This window comes from Bos grunniens, chromosome 13 (assembly GCF_055505025.1).
Source record: "Bos grunniens cultivar Pamir isolate PY7600 chromosome 13, Bosgru_T2T1.0, whole genome shotgun sequence".
NCBI classification, from domain to species: Eukaryota; Metazoa; Chordata; class Mammalia; order Artiodactyla; family Bovidae; genus Bos; species Bos grunniens.
Window position 1 is genome coordinate 15,958,038 of NC_141177.1, and position 15,508 is coordinate 15,973,545.

Here is a 15,508-nt window from a genome sequence, read left to right on the forward strand (position 1 = left end):
TGCAAGGAGATCCAACCAGTCCATCCTAAAGGAGATCAGTCCTGGGTGTTCATTCAAAGGGCTGATGTTGAAGCTGAAACTCCAATACTTTGGCCACCTGATGCGAAGGGCTGACTCATTGGAAAAGACCCCGATGCTGGGAAAGATTGAGGGCAGGAGGAGAAGGGGATGACAGAGGATGAGATGGCTGGATGGCATCACCGACTCAATGGACATGAGTTTGGGTAGACTCTGGGAGTTGGTGATGGACGGGGAGGCCTGGCATGCTGCAGTTCGTGGGGTCGCAAAGAGTCGGACACGACTGAGTGACTGAACTGAACTGAACTGGATACAGCCAGTACGAGACAGCCGTGTGCCCGCGTGCATGCTTAGTCGCTTCAGTTGTGCCCAACTCTTTGTGACCCCATAGACTGTAGCCCGCCAGGCATCTCTGTCCACGGGATTCTCCAGACAAGAATACTGGAGTGGGTTGCCATTTCTTCCTCCAGAGGATCTTCCCGACCCAGGGATTGAACTCGAATCTCTTATGTCTGCTGCACTGACAGGCGGGTTCTTTACCACTAGTCATCTGGGAAGCCCGTACAAGGCAGGATTAGGATTTAAATTCACGTTGGCCTTGACACTGAAGCCCATGCACTGAATCACTGCCCTGATTTGCCTCTCCAGGCAGCACTTGTCCGCAGGACTTAATGGAGCTTTCACTTGGCTAATGTGAGCTGTGGGTTGCCAAGACAGGAATGTCGGAGGCAGCATTTCCCCAAATGATCTCCTTGCCTCCATCTCTTACCTTCCAACCCACAAGCTACACCACCGGTAGAGTTTTCATTCTGCACTCAAGTCTGATCCGGTATTTCCCTTATAGGGAAGCTTTTTTTTTTTTTGGCCACACCACATTGCATGCAGGTTCTTCCCTTACCGGGGATCAAACCCACACCCCTTGCAGTGGAAGCAGGGAGTCTTAACCACTGGACTGCCAGGAAATTCCTGTAGGGAAGCATTTAACACTTCTGCACTGCCTAAAGAGTCAAGTCTAAATTTCTTAGCCTCACAGTCCAGACCATCCAGTATCTGGCCTTGACATGCTTAGTTTTATCTCTGGCCATCCTAACCTCCCTCCCCACCCTCAGTCCACTAAACACTCAATTTTCTGGCTATACTTAATAGGTCTGATGGATTCACATCCCTGCAATGGTACCCACCATTAGCTGAAACTCCACTATGTGTCAGATACTCCTCATAAATTAACTCCCACAGGGAGCCTTTAAAAACAGGTCTGGAGACCTCCCTGGTGGTCTAGTGGCTAAGATTCTCTGTGCTCCCGATGCAGAGGCCCCGGGTTCAATCCCTGGTCAGAGAACTAGGTCCCACATGCTGCAACCAGGAGTTTGAGTGCCACAACTAAATATCCTGTGTGCTGAAATGAAGTTTGAAGACCCCACGTGCTGCAACTAAGACCTGGCACAGCCAAATAAATTTTTTTTTCATGTCAAAAAATAAAGATAAAAACGGGTCTCATTATCCCCAGCAGATAGATTAGGAAAAGGGAGGTTCATCTTGCCATGCCCAAAGTCATACCTAGTGAGTAGCGAAACTAAGATTTGAACACAGATTTAGATTTCTCTTCTATGAAGCTATGGAGTTTTCACTCCTCCACATTCACCACCTGTCCTTCATTCATACTGTTCTGTGCGGTGTTGATACCCTTCTTTCTCTCCACCTGGCAAGCTCGTCCTGTTCTTTAAGAGCTAGCCCAAGTGCTGTAATGATAGTATTTATCATCTCTTAAATGCTTTTCAGGCGCCGTGCTCAGCACTTGACTTGCCTTGTCTCATTTACACAATATTGTCTCCATGCTCCTTTTATTCCATCTGAATTGCTCTTTATCTGCCTTGTGGCAAATGGGTTTCTCTCTCCTCTAGTTCCAAAGAGTCTGACCGCATCTCTACTGTGGCTCTCAACTGTGTGTGCGTGCTAAGTCGCTTCAGTCATGTCCAACTCTTTGCAACCCCATGGACCACTGGCTGTAATTGTTAATTTCATATCTGCATCTTCCACTGGACTAGACGCTCTCAAAAGACAAGAAATATGTTATTCACCTTTCCATCCCACCCTAGGGCAGGGGTCTCCAACCCCCAGGCCCATGGACCAATAGCAGTCTGTGGCCTGTTAGGAACCAGGCCACATAGCAGGAGGTAAGCGGTGGGTGAAAGAGGGCAGCTTCTTCATCTGTATTTATGGCCACTCCCCATCGTTTGCATTATAGTCTGGATCTCAGGAAAACAAGCTTAGGGCTCCCACTGATTCTGCGTTATGGTGAGCTGTAAAATTATTTCATTGTATATCACATTATATAATCACAATAATAGAAATAAAGTGCACAATAATGTAATGTGCCAAAACCATCCCCCCACCCCCCACCCTCCAGCCCATGGAAAAACTGTCTTCCACAGAACTCGTCTCTGGTGCCAAAAAGGTCAGGGACTGCACCTTAGAGTCACCCAGCATGCAATAGACATTCAATAAATAGGAGCGTGTAGACAGAAGGGTGGGAGATGAAGAGACTAAAATTCACGGACATTATTCCATCAGTTGTATCATTGGGAGTGGTCCTCTGGCTTGGAACCACAGCTCTAGCATCAAACCAGACTAAATAGACCTGGCCGCTGGGGAAAGATAGGGGCCAGACCCAAGATGTGCCTTACCTGGCCCCTGCCTTGCCATCCATAAAAGGGTGACCTCGGACTACCTCTGCTCCACAGTCTCTTTTCAACTCTGCACACTGTACAGTTGGCTTTATAGATTCCGGCTTAGAAGTTTTGCTGTAAAATGGTGGTGAGCTCCATTCCACAGCACTGTTTCAGATATTCTCAACTGCTCCTTGCCATGGCCTATGCTGTTCTTAAGATCTCCTAGTGGATGAAGAGCTATCCGTGACAGGTGGCCCAAAGAAAATGTATAGCTAAGGCGTGGCTCCCCACAGGTGGGAAGATCATGTGGTCATAACTCTTTCTAAATGGATCTATTCTTTTTGAGTAGGAGGCCCTTTTATAGGACAGAGACATCTTTGATGCTCACTCATTCATTCAACACCCATTCTGTGCATGCAGTCTACAACGGGTGCATTCAAAGCACACCTCCTTGTAACCCCTGGGGTAACTGCCAACTCATGCCACCCACATCCAACCCCACTGGGCTCCAAGGCTGTGGATTTTTAAAGCCAGGCTTCTGTACCTTTGTTCTCACTCTTTCTGGACTAACATACACACTTTCCCAGGTAACAGTGAGCAATAATCAGCACCAGCTGCAAACTCAGCTGGGTTTCTGCACAGCCTCCCTCAAACATTAGTAAACATGGAAACCACCAAAAAGTCAATTTCAAAATTACTTTATCCCTTCCTAGCTGCCTACCTCTGCTGCTGCCACCAGGAGGGCTAAGATACATGGTTTTTCTGCTTTACCAAGTCATTTTCTTTTGAGGATGTCAAGTATCGCCCCTCCCACTGGGGCACAATGTATGCTGTATTTTACACATTCATTTGTAATATTCATGAAGTCTGTCAAAGAGAACTTCACTTATGCATTTCTCTAGCACAGCTGGAATCACACCTCTGTTCTCATTTGTCCATGTGTCTGCTTCCTTCAGGAGATGGGGAGGAACTTGTTTAAGTTCATTTTTTATCTCTAATTTCAAGCATCAGGCCAGGTAAAATGCAGTTCTTGAATATTTAACAATATGTAGCCACAGTCTAAATGATCATAAAATCTAAAGTACTGTGGAACTTGACTCAGAAACACTCTATTTTATTCCTATCTGACTGGAAAAAAATTGAATGTACTCAATACTCAATGTTAGAGAAACGCCTGGGGGAAAGAAGCATTCACACACATGGTCTAGGGAATAAAAACTGGTTTGCAGGACTTCCCTGCGGTCCAGTGGTTAAGACTGAGCTTTCAGAGTGGGGAATGGGGGCGGGCGGGGGGATTCAATCCCTGATCAGGGAACAAAGGTCCCACATGCCCTCTGGCTCGTCCAAAAGAAAAAAGACAAAACTGGTTTGGCCTCTTGGGAGGACAATTTGACAATGTCATAGTTCAAACTGCAGGGAATTTTCCTTACAGGTAAAATCACCCAAGTGTACGAAGATACACACTGTATAAGCAAGGATGTCATAGCATCATAATGTGTAGCAGGGGGGAAAAAAAACGGAAATAATCTTCACCACCAGCCAGGGACTAGAAAACAAATTATGGTAAATTTTTATCATGGGAATATTGTGTAGCTTTTAGGACTGAGGCATACCTACACGTGTCGACATGTGCTAAGATAAATTAGCTGAAAAGGGAAGTTTCGGGAAAGGGTTGTATAGATGTGTTAACAACAAAAGAGGATAGGATATACATAAATGCATGTGGATTTGTACATGCCTAAGAAATTTATGGAAAGACATAAAACATTCAGTGATTTCTTCCAGGAAAAAAGAAATGTGTGGATGATCATTGGGAAAATTTCCCTTTCCATTTTCCACATTTCTGTACTGCTTGAATTTTAATAATGAGTTTCTCTTTATTTTTATAATTAAAAAGCATAAAGTAAGCAATAAGAAAACAAAAGCTTGATTTCCTATGTAAAAAAAAAAAAGAAGAAAATAAATGAAATTCTGGAGAAACTCTTCCCTGTTTTTTTATTTTAATTTGGCTGCATCAGGTCTTAGCTACACATGCAGGATCTTTATTTTCAGCATTTGGGATCTAGTTCCCTGACCAGGGATTGAACCCAGGCTCCCTGCATCAGGTGGAGAAGGAAATGGCAACCCAGCATTCTTGCCTGGGAAATGCCATGGACAGAAGAGCCTGGCGGGCTACAGTCTATGGGGTCGCAAGAGTCGGGCATGGCTGAGCAACTAAACCACCACCCTGCATTGGGAGCACGGAGTCTTAGCCACTGGACCACCAAGGAAATCCCCTTCTCTGTTTCTTTGTAAGATAGTAAGCAATGACTCTAAAGAGTTTGCTCTCTGCCCAGTTCATGGGGGAGAAGGTGATGGCTACAGAGTTCCAGAAAGGAAGCTGGGGACAGAGAAAGTCACCAAAGAAGAGCCAAGCGCCCTGAAGAAAGTAAGTGTGAGAATATGTGCCTTTTTCTTGCTCTTGGATGACAGGAAATAAAGCCTGCTCTGATTGAGACTCTAAAATGTTCTGGGAGCTAAGAAATTCTGAGAACTCACCAGGTTGGCATGGACACGGGGCCTGCAATCAGCACCAAGAAGCAAAGGCTAGGAATGCCTCGGTAAGTAATAGACATAAGTAACCAGGGTGAACAAAACGACAGACCGAGCACCAGGGACGTAAGTGACACAGGGCTCCGCTCACCTGTCCCTTCTGAATAGACTCCCAGAGGCTGACTGCATGGATACTAAGGTAATAATTATTGTTAGTATGTATCCAGTACACCCCATGTGCCAAACACAGGTTAAATAATCATATCATCTCATACTATTATTATTCCTATTTTACACATGGGGAAACTGAGGCTCAGCAAAGTTAGCAAATAACTTCTCAAGGATACATTAAGTGGGAGAGGGAAGGATCCAACCCAGGTCTGACTCCAGAGCTAGCCAAAGTCACTGCCAGCCTTTCCTCCATCTGAGGAAGAACTGGAGAAAGGCACTCCTTCAGGGCAGGGACAGCTTATGAAGTGCAACTGCATTTTTGCCCAGAGTCAGAGAGCATCATGATTCAGTGCAAGGACTTAGAAGCAAGACAGCCTGGATTCAAATCCTAACTCCACCACTGACTGGCTGTGTGACCTGGGGCAAATCATGGAACCTCTCTGTGCCTCACTTTCCTCAGCAGTAAAATCAGGGTCATAGTAAGGCCACCTCTTAAGAGTTGCTAGGAGGACTAAAAGTTAAACAGTGCTTGGCTCATAAGATAAGAACTAGATGTTAACCATTATTATTAATATTAAGAAAAAGGGACTTTCCAGGTGGTATAATGGATAAGAATTCACCTGACAATTCAGGGGAAACAGGTTCATTCCCTGGTCCAGGAAGATTCCACATACTGTGCGGCAACTAAGCCTGTGTACCAGAACTACTGAAGCCCACGCTCTAGAGCCCACGATCCACAAGAAAAGCCACCGCAATGAGAAGCCCGTGCACTGCAATGAAGAGTAGCCTCCACTCGCCACAATTAGAGAAAGCCCAAGAGCAGCAACGAAGACTCAGTGCAACCAAAAAAGAAATAAATAAGGGAAAAAAGAAAAAAGGTGCCCTTCCTCCCAGGCAGATGCAACCCCGCAGGGTTACAAAGCTTGGCAAGTGGAGCAGGCTAGCTTTTGGCCCCTCTATCAGCCGGGTGCCATCAGGCAGTCCACAGCTCTACAACCCTACACTCGGCCTCCTGAGCAGTGAACTTCCACATGCTGCCAGCTCTTCCTCTTGGCTTCCTTCCCCTCTGCCAACCTGGCTGTGAATCTGGCTGGCACACTTTTGAAAAATACAGACTCCCAGGGCCCCACCATGGCGGGTTCTGACGCAGGTAGGCTGGTCTAGGGCCCAGGGATCTGTGTGTTTAACAAGCCCCAGGTGACCAGGGGACCCAAGACACTGTGTCCCCCCGACACATGTTTCTGGAAGCACCAGAAGCCCCTCGCACCTGTTCTAGGTGTTTCCATGGCTCCTTGGGAGCAAGCAGCCTTTCCTTCATGCTTGGTCCCAGGTCTGAGCACAGAGAAGGGGCACAGTAAGTCTGTTCTCCTGCAAGCCAGCCCACAGAGCAGATGGCTGTGCGAGCAGGCATGACAGGCCGAATTTGCTGGAGTGGGTGACACCGGGGACCCCTCAGCTATAGACCCTTGCTCCCCAAAGTGCAGTTCACAGACCAGCAGCACATGACTCCTTCTGAAACGTTATTCTAAATGCAGATGTCCAGGCCCCAGACCTAAGGAATCAGATTCTGCCTCTTACAGAAACCCGCAAGCAAATCTGAGGCATATGCTTGAGACCCCTTCCCCCATCAGAATGAGTTCTAATCCACGTGCAGCTCTAACCTGTCCAAAAACCCTTTGGGGCCAGTCTCTTCCTTCAGACTCCCAGGGAGGCCCAGAAAAACAGCGTGGCCCTGATGTAGCAGCCAACCTAGGGCTCATGGTGAACCTTCCTTTTGATGAATTATTTATTTCAAAGTCCATGTGAAAATAAACCTTCCCAATAAATTGAAAAAAAAAAGACAATTCTGGCCTCTGTAATTCTGGGGCATAAAACATTCCCGTCTTTTGTACAGAGTTGTGACCCCTACTTCCCTAGCCAAAGCCATCCAAAGACATCAAATGCCCAAAGAAAACAAGCCGTGTCTTCCTGTTGGCCAAGCTTCAAGTTATCAGGCAGATTTCACACTGGAGCTTGACCTCATTAATCCAAGGCCTATCACATTGCTGTAAATGTCAGTGGAAAAACAGCCATTCAGTGGTTTCCTTCATTCCACCAGAAAGGGAAAAAAACAGGAAGCTGACAGCAGCTGCACCCCAGCTTGGCAAATCCCAGGGGCCCCTCTGAGAGGGTGTTCCTTGTGAGTACCTACCTTCCCCTGCCCCAGCCTGCTTGTCCAGATAAAGGGCGGACCTGTGTCTATGTGAGCAAAGTGCAGCCATGATCATAGAACAATTCAGATAATTCGGGCCCCCAAGTGCCTCCTTGGCGGACGGGCGGGAAGGAAAATAGCTTTGGTCTGAATTTCTTTGGCCTGAATGACCAACGTTCATCGCTCAAGTTCATCTGCATCTCTCTCCTGTTCATTCAAAATGTCCCACAAGCCAAACCTCCTGGACTCCAAGAGACATGAGGCCTTCCAAGTCCTCATTCATCCCTTTAATGCTTACTGTCTCCTGTGTGCCCGCCGTCATGCTGGGCAATTGGGGACACAGGGCTGACTGAATCAGACACAGTCACTGACCTGAGGGGCCTCATGGCCAGTAGAAGCCTTCTCAAATCTGGCACTGTTGACATTTGGAGTTGGACAACTCCTTGTTGAGGGGGACTGCCCTGGGCACTGCAGGGTATCTCGCTACATCCCTGGCCTCAACCTGCTAGATGCCAGTAGATCCCTGCCCCTTCTGCACTTTCCCACTTGTGACAACCAAAAATGCCTCCAGACATTGCCAAATGTCCCCTGGAGAGCCAAGCTGCCCCCAGGCCGAGAACCACTGACCTCGTGGGAGAGATAGAGTAAAAGAATAATGACCACAAATAGCCATACAATCACAGTTATGTTAAGCACCATGGAGGAAAATTTTATGGACGTTACATCAATATATCTATGATGTGGAAGTCAATTTTATGTTGGGTTACAAATCTTTATCACAACCCTGAATTATACACACACACACATACATGCATGTATGATCTGTATTTCTGGATGAAGAAACTGAAGTGCAAAGAAGTGAAAAAATTGGCCGAGGCCCAAAAACCAGTGAAAGGCAAAAGCAGGATTTGAACCTTGGCCTTGAACTTTGCCTCCTGTGGAAAAGAAAATTCGAGCCTTTGTTTTGATGTCTTCTGTAAACAGGCAGGGTGTATGGTCACGTGATGCTCTAACCCCCCATCCTAAAAGACTCATTCCTTCCTGGGGTCACCGTGGAGCTCAGTCACCACCTGCTGCATCAATCAAGCTGCAAACTGCCTGCGTCAAGGCACATTTGTGGGACACTAGCGGGCCAGGAAGGTCGCCTTGAATTCTGAGACATCCAAGAATAGCTCCCCATCACCAAGCGCCTGCACTCAGGAACTTCCCAAAAGTCAAGGCCAGGAGAGACTAGGGTAGTCGCCAGATACCTGGAGCACACCCCACTGTGACCCATCACTAAGGTGCCTGCAGTCTAGCATCCAGGGGTGCATGGTGAAAGAAGCCAGACATTCTGCAGGCAGCATTACCAAGAGCATGCATGAGGTGGTACACATAAGCACAGAGCAACTTCAGAGACCTCTAGACATGAGTTCTCACCATTTATAAGCCCTTTAGCAAATCACCTCACTCTCTATGCCTCAATTTTCCCTTCTGCACAGTGGGGATAAATGCATCTACTTCAGTAAGTCTGTATGAGGATTCGATGGCAATACAAGCAAAGACCTTGGACAGTGACCAACATCCGGAAAAGCACTTAGTCCCCTCTTATGGTCAATAAGGGAGCGAGATGGTGGCGCTTCCTCCACCCACACCCCCTTCCTCCAAATGAGAAACGTCCCAGGGTGAGAGACACGGGTGCACAAGTAGCAAAAACATCTCAGGAAGAAGGAGGGAACGTCTGTGCTTTCCGGGTAGAAGGAAGAGGAAAGGACAATTAACGTATCCGCAAACGTGCACAGGCCAGCCATTCCTCCCTTGCAGCAGTAAATTCTAGACTGGATTCAGATGGCTCCATAAGCTGTAGGAGGCCTGCTTTGGGTGAACAAGCATTTAATCATTCGGGACCCCTTAGCAGAACGGCCTCTTGTTCCCTGACCTCGCCTCCATCATGCCCTACAGTGATGGCTTTCCAGCTGTTAACTCTGACCACTGCTCTCTAAGACACCAAACACTTTTTAAGCCTCTATGTCTTTGCATACGCTGTTTTCTCAGCTCAGGCTGCTCACTCCCCTCCACCCCACCTTATTAGCTGCCACCTGGAAAACTGTGTCTGAAGGGCTCACATGTGCCCCAACAGCAAAATTTGCCCACCTGCTATTGATCACTGCAGACTAATAATAACAGCAGCCAGGGTTTCCCTGGTGGCTCAGTGGTAAAGGGTCTGCCTGCCAATGCGGAGGACACGGGTTAAATCCCCAGTCCGGAAAGATCCCACATGCCATAGGGCAACAAAGCCCATGTACCATAAGTACTGAGTCTGCGCTCTAAAGGCCGGGATCCGCAAACGCTGAGCCCAAGTGCTGCAACTACTGAAGCCCTTGTGACCTAGAACCCGTGCTCTACAACAAGAGGAGCCACTGAAATGAGAGGTTCGTGCACTGCAACTAGAGTAGCCCCCAGAGGAAAAAAGTCCACAAAGCAACGAGGACCCAGCACAGCCAAATAAGTAAATAATAAAAAAATAGCAGCCAACATGTGCAAGCAGTGATTAATATCTAGAAGGCTCTGAACTGAGGTTTTTTACCCACATGGTTCCCTCTTTTCCTCACATCACCACTCAGAGGTAACACATCTGTCCATCACCAGCTGGCTGTGAGGTGGCAAACTCAGGAATGAAACCTGGGTTCGTTAGCTGAGGCCACCTGTTCATCCCTCCCTCTACTCTTCACTTCTCTTCTTGCCAGTGAAGCTGTGTTCTCACTATCACTTTTTTTGCCCGTAGATCGAGAAGCCTGAGAGCTGCTTTATTCATCTTGAAATCCCTCTCTAAGCACAATGGCTAAAAGGGAGTACACATCTGTTGAATGAATCAACAGACCCTGCAAAATGGCAGCCATAGGAGAAAGGCGAAATGACTTCCTAGAGACAGGCTGATGCTGGGCTTGGATTCCCAGAAATCAACCCCCTCCCACCCCCAGGCTTGAGGGGCTTTCCCTGTCCTGTTAGCTAGAGGCAGAGAGTTCTGACTTCCCCTGGACTGAGAAGGGGTGGCGAGGGGACCTATGAGACGACAGTGCAAAGGAGGAAATGGTGGTGGTGGTGATGATAATCATTTCCTGCATTCCTGCCCCTACCTGGTGTTGCACTAAGCACTTTCTATGCATCAAGGGCTCAGAGAATCCTCACAAACCCACAGAGGAGGCATTACTACCACTCCCACTTTACAGATGAGAAAACCAGGAGTCAGAGAGAGTAAATAATTTACCCAGGTCACAGAGCTTCTAGGTAGAGAGCTGTAATTTGAACTAGACCTATCTGACTCCCTTGCTCTTCCAACTTTGTGGCCTTCTGTAGGAGACAGGCTTGTCCTAGCCCTCCTGAAATTCCACTGTCTCGGGACTTTCCTGGTGGTCTGCTGCTGCTGCTAAGTCGTATCAGTCATGTCCGACTCTGTGCGACCCCACAGACGGCAGCCCACCAGGTTCCCCCATCCCTGGGATTCTCCAGGCAAGAATACTGGAGTGGGTTGCCATTTCCTTCTCCAATGCATGAAAGTGAAAAGTCAAAGTGAAGTCTCTCAGTCCATCCATGGGATTTTCCAGGCAAGAGTACTGGAGTGGGGTGCCATTGCCTTCTCCTTCCTGGTGGTCTAGTGGTTAAGAATCTGGCTGCCAATGCAGGGGACACGGGTTCGATCCCGGCATCTGGGACAATTCCACATCCTGCGGGGCAATGAAGCCTGTGTGCCACAACTACTGAAGCCCCCATGCCTAGAGCCTATGCTCTGCAACAAGAGAAGCCACCACAATGAGAAGCCCATGCACCACAATGAAGAGTAGCTCCCACTCGCCACAACTAGAGAAAGCCTGCACGTAGCAACGAACAGCCAGCACAACCAAAAAAATAAAATCTCAATGTCTAGGATGAACTCAGGATTAAAAAAAAGACCATCCCAGCCTCTGTTGGAAGAATACCACTTGGGACGCACTCTATACTGAGAGCTTCATGTCCCAGGCGCAGGTGGCATGGGAGTAGGAGTCATTAGATTGGCAGAAGGGTCAAACTTGGCTGAGGTTCCTGAAAGTCCAGACACCACCCAGGAATCCAGGTACTGCCTTCCGTGACCCACAAAAAGTCCAGGCTGGCCGCAGACTCCATTGATTAGAGAATGCTGACTCTGGGTATGGAGTGGGGTTTGAGAAGAACCTGGGGCCCCAGTTTCCAAAGAGAACAAAGATGCTCTGCAGAAGGTTACTGCCTTGGGGGAAAACCCACTTTCCTGCGTCAGCATCATCTTAGCCCTATGGCTCCAGCTCCCGAACTTAACAGGTGGATTAGAATTTAACCTCCGCTCCTGTGTCAGTTACCAAAGAGAACAAAGTCTGCGCGTGCACTGGACCTTGCCTGCCATGTCTCTCCAAGCCAGGGAAGATTCAGAGAGCACAGGGATTCGGGGAGCCCCAACCCAAAGCCTGGCAGATGGGTGGCACAGTGGGAGGAGACCAAAAGATGGGGGAGGAAGGATCAAGTGGTCTTCCTGAAGAAGACATTTCAGAGGCTGGGATGAGCTGGGACCAGGAGAGGGGTCAGGAAGGTTCCAGGGAGAGGGACACCGCTGGACAGACTCCAGTTCACAGGAAAGCACGAAGTTGAAGGTCCAAAATGGCCTGGTTGACATCTTGCCTCCGACATCCTGGTGACACGTGGGAGATGAGGGGCTGGGGAGGGGAGTTGTGTGGGAAGGCCCAGGAGCAGGCTGGGAGCTCAAAGGACTCACCAGCGCCCACCAGCCGCCTGCAAGCTGCCTCTTGATGACAAAGCTGAGGGAGGAAGATGTGGAAACTCCCCCAGTGCCTGCAGAACCACCCACCAGGGCTCCACTTCTGCTCCTGCCTAAAAGGAGACACGCCCCATTCCAAAGCTTTCTGAAAGGCCTGGGTATTAACCTCGGAGCAACCGGCTGCCAGGACCTCACACGGTCCTGCCCCCATCCTCCCACGGCCTGATTAGCCCCATCTCCTAGAGGCAACTGAGGCTCCCGGAGGCCAAGTGCCTTGCCCTCGGGAAGAAAGCGAGTCACTGGCTAAGCTAAGATGCTTATGACCAGCCTCTGAGGAGGCCTCCCACACAGAGGGTTTTTCTCCGGTGCTTCGCCAGCCACAGGAAATGGCAGGGCCCTCAGGGAAGTACCCGCGCCGGCCCAGGAGGCTAACGGCAGGCGCCTTCCCGGGAGAGCCCGGCGGGCAAGGGCGCCTGGTACCCCGGGGCCCCGGGCCCTCCACAGAGGGCGATTCAGAGGTGGCACCTGGTGCGCAGGGCCGCCGAGAGCGGGTGGGCGCTTCTGACAGCGAGAACAGCGGCCCATTATGTGGAATTCAATCACATGCGCGCGCAAGCAGCTCGGCTTTCGGTTCTGAGAAGCTCTTAAGGAGCCGCGTCTCTCTCTCCCTGGGTTTCTGAGATGCCCGGGAGCTCCGAGTCTGGGGCTTTCCGCACGGCCCTCCTGGGAGGGCCAGATTCAAAGCTCCAATTATCCGCGCGAGGCTGGGAACTGCATCATCAGCATCTCCCGCTAAGCCGGTCCGAACTGGAGGAGGTGGCGGGGGTGGGGAGTGGGGGTGGCTGGGGCGGGGGGTGGAGTCGGCCGGCTTCAGGGAAGGCAAATACCTCGCATCTCTAGCTGTCCACGCGGGACGGTCTGGGCAGCTCGGATGACCTTGGGGAGACCCCTCTGCGCGACCTCTCGGAGGAAGGCTGCACAGACTCAGTCCATCCTAGGCATTCGGGGGCGCTCCTGCGGCCGGAGTCGATGCGCGGGACTCAGGAGGAGAGGCGCGCTCCAGGCGCGGGGGACCCAGCCGCGGGCGCACGGCGGCCCTTCGGGGAGATAGGGAACAACCACGCTGGGGTCTCCCCCGGGGCCGCGGGGCGCTGTCAGCCGGATCCCGCGGGGGGCGGGTCTGCATGCGGGGGCGCCTGCCCTCGGGACCTTTCCCGCCCAGGCAGGGAGCGCTCCCGGCGCCCTGCCACCGCCTGCGGGGACCGAGTGCCGCCACGCGAGGGGGCGGCGCCCCCATGCCAGCCCCGAGGCTGGGAGCCCGGACTGTCTGCTGCCGGTTGGGGCTTCTTCTGCCCAGCATTGCGCCCCTTAGGCAGAAGGCGGCCCAAGAGCCCAGAATCCGCCAAGATGCCCCCTGCCCGCCCCAAGATCCGGCTACGGGGACACCAGCCAGCAACCTGCCAGTGCGCCCCGTACCCTGGCCTCGTCTCTGGCGCGCAAGACCCAGGAGAACGCCCCCATCCCAGCCCAACTCCCCAGCCCTGCTCGCCTGGTACCCGCCTTTCCAGTCTCCCTCCAGCCCCCCCAGTTATCTCCTGCCGCCGGCCCTTCGCCAAAGCTCCACACACACCCCCAGTCAGACCCTCAGAAGCTGGGTCCACCTCCCCGCCGCGATCCTCATCCCCTGCCTGGTCAAGCCGCAGAGCGCAGGGCAGCCGGCGATGCCGCCGGGAAACTCACCCGCTCTCCCGAGCCCTGCCCCGGGCGGCTCCCGGCCCTGGCTCGGTCCTTCCGTCCCCGAGCCGCAGCTGCCGGTGCGGCGACAGAAGCCAGCTCTGCACGGCCGCGGGCCTCCGCGCCGCCCCTCGGCTCCTCCCCCGAGGCGGGGCCTGAGCTCGCGGGAAGGGGGTGGGCATGCTCTCGACTAGACCTGGACGGCGCGGGAGCTCCCGGCGAGGGTCCCCTATCCCCCTCCACCACCACCTTTGAGCAGCTAGAAATTGAAGGCAGGTGAGACGCGACCAGGGTTCGGAAAAGAGTTTTCCTTACGGTCTTCCTCCCACCCTTCAACATCACCGCTTTGGAAAGGGGGAAGCCCAGGACGGTATTCTTGCTCCCATTTGATGGAAGGGCATCACGAAGCCCAGAGAGCTGCAGTAAACCACCCAAAGTCACACAGCATTAAAACCAGGGCCAGCGGTTCATGTCTCCTCCTACCTTGAAGCCTGAATCAGAAGGCTTCCTAGGACGTCAAGGAGCCCAGCCAGGGTTTGCCCTGGGGACAGGTCTGTGGGAGCCGGTCCCCTAGCTGAGGGGTAGGAGACGAGAGCCAGACTAGTGGGAACATGGGGGGCCGTGGCCTGCGACGTAGAATCGCATCATTTCCTCTTTCTGGGAGGGACCGAGGTGTAGAGGAGGAGGAAGGAAGTGGTTGTACCTCCACTGACGTCTGCCCCTGTTTGGGAGGTGCAGGATCTAGAAAGGGGCTGCCTTCCTGAGATCTAACGCTTAAAATAGAAAGTAAAACACAAACTGTGGCCCCTGTCATCTAACCCAATCCTTTTTCCTGGGCTGAAGGCCCCTGCACTCAGCACCATCTTTTCTCTATAGGACAATGGATTGAGAAGACCCTTCTCTCCACCCCACCCCCCAGGAAGAGGAGAGAAAGTTAACAAAGGGGAAACAAATCCATCCCCAAACATTCTCTGGAATCCACACTCGCTGAACACTGGCTTTAGAACAATAGAGTTCTCTTCTACACAAAGGGCCTTGTTTCCTGAGCTTTCCCAGTCTCCAGATTAGAGCCCGAGGCACCCCACGGCCAGCCAGAGGGGCGCAGAGAAGGCTTAGGTTTGAGGAGTTCGGGGATGATAGTTCAGTTCCTAGCAGTCTTGTTCAAAGAACTCCTTTACTTGGTACTATATAGCAACTTTCTTCAGAGGCTGACACTATAACCTGAGTTTAGTGATTTCCTGTTTGCTAAGAAAAACCCCATAACCTTTGCTGGGGAAGCAAAAACCCCTGGATTGGGTTTATTCTCTGACCCCAACCTCCCCGGTTTCTCTGAAAGCCAGCTCCCCAATTTGCCCCCTGGCTTCCTCTCAGTTCATTAATAATCCAGTTTTGAATGACACTGTTTCAAAGTAGAGCAATTAGAGAGCAGAA

The 15,508-nt window shown here is 51.0% G+C and overlaps 1 protein-coding gene across 3 annotated transcripts in view; it reads right to left on the minus strand.

Annotated features, from left to right (window-relative positions):
* PPP1R16B (protein phosphatase 1 regulatory subunit 16B) overlaps positions 1-14,699 on the minus strand; it is a 108,108-nt gene extending 93,409 nt beyond the window's left edge. Inside the window, exon 1 of one of the 3 annotated variants that reach the window (XM_086331856.1) lies at positions 14,561-14,699. The gene's annotated coding sequence lies outside the window, so the exon portion shown is untranslated. Of the gene's footprint in view, positions 1-13,230; positions 13,366-14,083; positions 14,214-14,560 lie in introns of those variants that run through there. The other 2 variants (XM_086331855.1, XM_086331857.1) reach the window with 2 other exon arrangements.
* Positions 14,700-15,508: the final 809 nt, after the last annotated feature.